Below are 4,815 nucleotides of genomic sequence, written 5' to 3' on the forward strand. Positions count from 1 at the left end.
TAATGACAAGCACGGCAACCTGCTTACTGATAAACCGACGGTTGCAGCCAGGTGGAAGGAGCATTTGCAGACGCTATTGAACGGTGAGGAACCGGATGAGCAGAGCAGGAACAGGATGACGATTATGAGTGACGAACAAGCTGTGGAGCCACCAACACAGGAGGAGGTGAAAAAGGCGATTAGTGAGCTGAAAAACGGCAAGGCCGCTGGGAAAGACGGTATCCCGGCCGATCTTCTAAAAGCGAGAAGCTAGCGGCTATACTATGCGATCTACCAGATGATACTAAGGATCTGGGCGGACGAACGAACGCCGAACGACTGGTTGGAAAGCCTCATATGCCTATCTATAAGAAGGGCCTTCGATTGGATTGTGGCAACTATCGAGGGATAACGTTGCTCAACTCCGCATATAAAGTGCTCTCCCGTATCCTGTTCTTCAGATTGAGACCGTTAACAGAATCCTTTGTTGGCGAATACCAGGCTGGTTTTCGACAGGGGTGTTCCACGACGGATCAAATCTTCACCCTTCGATAAGCTCCGGGAGTACAACTTACCGACTCACCATCTGTTTGTAGACTTCAGGGCGGCATACGACTCAGTGAAAAGAAACGAGCTGTGGCAGATCATGCTGGAACACGGTTGAGCTGAGTCGTATGACGCTGGAGGGATCAAAATCGTGCGTGCGGATAGCTGGCGAGACATCAGCCGCGTTCGTAACGTTGGATGGACTGAAGCAGGGGGATGCGCTCTCCAACCTACTGTTTAACATCGCTCTTGAGGGTGCAGTACGAAGAGCAAACGTCGAAAGAAACGGTACGATCATCACGAATTCTCACATGCTTCTTGGTTTTGCGGACGACATCGATATCATCGGTATCAACCGTAAGGCCGTGGAGGAGGCCTTCGTACCTTTTACGAGAGAAGCAGCGAGATTGGGACTTGTCATGACTTCTGCCAAAACGAAGTACATGGTAGCTGGCAGAGAGCGTGGGAGTCCCCGTGGTGTTGGTGCTGAGGTGGAGATAGATGGGGAACGATTTGAAGTGGTTGACGAATTCATTTATCTTGGTACGCTTGTGACATGTGACAACGATATGAACCGTGAAATGAAACGACGAGTTGCAGCTGCGAACAGGGCTTTCTACGGACTGCGAAACCAGCTAAGGTCCCGTAGTTTGCAAACTCGTACAAAACTAGCACTGTATAGGATGCTGATACTCCCGGTGGCCCCTTTACGGACATGAAGCATGGACGCTGAAGGAAGCTGATCGACGAGTGCTCGGAGTTTTTGAGCGTAAAGTTCTGCGATCGATACTTGACGGTAAACTGGAAGATGGAGTGTGGCGCAGACGTATGAACCACGAGTTGTACCAGGTATACAAACATGCTGATATAGTGGAGGTAATACAGCGGGGCAGGCTTCAGTGGGCTGGACATGTAGCCAGGATGCCTGACGAGAGAGCCGCCAAAACTATCTTCAGTGGAGAACCAGGAAGAGGCCGTCGACTCCGTGGTAGGCCTCGCACGCGGTGGAAGAGGATGCACGATCTGCTGGTGTACGAGGAGACTGGAGAACGGCTGCCCAAGACAGAAGGGAGGAAGGGGGAGCTTGAAAACAACCGAAAGTGACCAAATACGACCAAATATGGGTATTCCCGTAATTGTGATGATGCAAAGCAAAGCAAAGCCTTGGTGCTACATTCCGATTCGGAACTCGACCTTCTGTTATATTTATACACAGACTTCACTGCCGGCTGTTCAGTGTACAGATCAATTGCGGGGCTAGCGCTACGATCCTGACAACTATCAGTCTCTCCCAAGCCGAGACTCGAACCTACGACGACTGGCTTGTTGAGGCCAGCATCGTACCTCGAGATCAGCTGGGAGAGTAATATTTGCTAGGTATATTGTGTATATATTCTCACAATTACTAACCACAACGTTCATGTTTCTAGTTCTATAGTAGTCAAAGTCTCACCAGTACATTGCAGTTCTTTTTTTAAAAGGTTCAACAGATAATTGCTAACGTTTGATGGCAAGTTTGGCGAGTACAATTTTTTTTGCTTCGAAATATTTTTTAAATGATTGAAGCCTCTCTGAACCAAACATGGGTATATTACTTCAGCTCCATTATTATAAGTCGAAGCAGCAGAAAAATCATCGGTAGCAACTGTCTTGACTAGGCTGACTTTGAGCTTTCTAGAACAGATTGGTACCCGTGAAGTTTCGGCGTTAGTGCATCGACATAGGCATTCCAATCTGTGTTTTTCGAATATCCGAAACGAGTTAGCTCTAACAGAACATTGAGATGCTCAAAGTGTATAAATCTATGATCAGCAAATAATTCTTCCTTAGAAACTCGTCATCATTTTGACGTTAGAATTGTTTGTATAAAGTGTTAGGGTTGGAAATCTCCTGTCAACCATGTCTTACAGAAGTTGGAGCATAACCTTTGCTAAATTCGTGGAACAAAGGTACTTTAATCAGACCTCAAAGGATTAATATTTGAATTCCAAATTTTATTATGGGCATTTGCATCACTGTCTAAAACCAAAGGTAAACTTTTGTTTCCATAATGAGAACTTCTTTAAAGTTTTCTGTTGGACTGTACACGACGAGAGTCGAGAGAACGATCTTATCAACAAGGGTAAAAAAAAGTTCAACATTTTTAAGCATTCATTGAATCCAACTTATATTGTATGGTGTTTAAAAACGTACTTTCTAAATAAATTCTACAAAATTTCAACTGTTTCGAAGGTGTTAGACTATAGCCTCTAGAATGCGGTTTCGATAACCATCGGCAGTCGTTCGAACTGCGCTGAATATTTCTCAACTGAATATTTTCACCCGCGCCCACTGTGAGAACCCCACGCCATTCGATCGACCACTTTAGAACCGACAATCGACAATCAGTCTCTCTGTCACTCTCCGGAAACGCGCTCTCTCGCACGAACTATTTCCACCCAATGCGCGTTGAGTTCCTTTTGTTTCTCTGATTTTCCGTTCCTAATTGCCTGGGTTGCGTTGGTTTGGAAGCAGCATAAGAAAATGAGCAAAAATATGTTGATCTCCCCCGTGTGCGTTGCGATCGCATCGGAGAGGAGACGCCACTTCCATCCAAAGAGGGCATTGGATCTTTGTGGGCTTGTTTGAAGTACGCGTTAGCCGGATTCCGGAAGGTCAATGTCGACCGAGCCGAACGGTCGGTTCGATCGTGAGAGTGAGCGTGCGAGCGCTGAGAGGGCGACTTAAATGAGTTCCTTCACTCGAACGAAACGGGATTTGCTGCTGCAGTGAAAGGGGTTTACTGGTAGAGTGTCTCACTACTCTCCGACCCGGGTCCGAGTTGTTGGGGGTCTCGGTCAAGCGCACAATCACAGTCTGGAAGGAAAAGCCAAGTTCAAAAGCACCATGAACTGTTGGCAGGCTCGCAGTGGCGAATAGAGCAAAAACGAAGTGAATAGCAACGAAACAAAAAAAAAACGCTTAACCGTGGCGCACACGGTCAAGTTCGGTCGAGCATGATGGGAGATTATGACGACGGAGGAAAAATTATAACGGCACACACGGATACGTATAATGATGCCCCTGCTGGGTGTGGATAAAAGTTCGCAGTTCGATGGTTGTTGTTGTTGTTCTTGTGGTCACTCACATTCGAATAGCTGCTATTGATACCCCCGAAAAGGCTGCAGGGCGGCGGCCTTTTTCTTTTTCAAAACCCTGATAACTGTTACTGTCACAAGCAAGTCCCCGAGGAGGCCACCTGCCGGAATACTTTCACGAGCCGAAGAAATTCGACTCCACAACCCCTTCAGATTTGCCGCTCGCGATGAAGTTCTTGTTTTTTTCTACATGATTCGTTTATTGCTTACTTTTTCTTCCAGTCACCGTGAAGAGAAGGGCAATTTCGGGTGCTAAATATAGAATCAGCAGCAACAGCCTTCACAGCAATTTTTCGCTTGACCTCGGACGAATTCCAGTTGCAGCCTCCAGGGCCGAGAAAAAAAAACAGTTCGTTAAGGATTCTTCTTGTTGTTATTTACTACCCGGAGAATGTCGTTAAAATTGAAAGATCAACATTCGCCGATAATGTTTTGCTCTGTTGTCCAACCTGACAAATTGAATTTTTGCTCAACACCGGCCGGAAAGAGCTCGTATTACTGCGCGCAGCAGTGTGGTGGCAGGGATAAGGGTTTTTTTTCGGCGTAAGTGCAGGTGAGTTCATGTCTTCGTTGATTCGAGCTGACTTGAGATGAAAATCGACTGCGGGGGGTAGATTTTGATTATTATTCGGGGTTGATTGATATTCGTGGGATTCTGACCCCGGCGAGGATGTCGAGTACTTTCACAATGAGCTTCGATCTAGGGCAGGCATTCTTTTGCATTCTTTTTCCTGTACTCCGGTTTCGGTTAAAAAAATGTTGTTTTTCTGTTCACCTTTCTATTTCGGCGTGTATCGATTTCCTCAAAATCAATATTTTGAGAGAATTTAAATACATATTATAAACAGTAAATTTCAATCTTTTTTGAAAATTTAATCTAAACCCAGTTTCAGATATAAATATGAAACCAAATTCGAATCCCTATTCAAGAACGAATCCGAATACGAGTAAAGTTATTTATCAATTTTGTATAATTTATGTACAAAGTCGAACTCATTTCCAAACAAGACCTTGAATTCATATGCGAAGTTTTAGAGTCTGTTCAATCTATTTTTAGAATATTTTTGACACATTGGTTTACGAGAAGTTTTTAAAAAGTTTCGTTTACAGACCTTAATCAAACAATTTTGTACAGCATTCTTGGCAAAATTGA

Source organism: Wyeomyia smithii, chromosome 1 (assembly GCF_029784165.1).
Source record: "Wyeomyia smithii strain HCP4-BCI-WySm-NY-G18 chromosome 1, ASM2978416v1, whole genome shotgun sequence".
In the NCBI taxonomy this organism is placed as follows: domain Eukaryota; kingdom Metazoa; phylum Arthropoda; class Insecta; order Diptera; family Culicidae; genus Wyeomyia; species Wyeomyia smithii.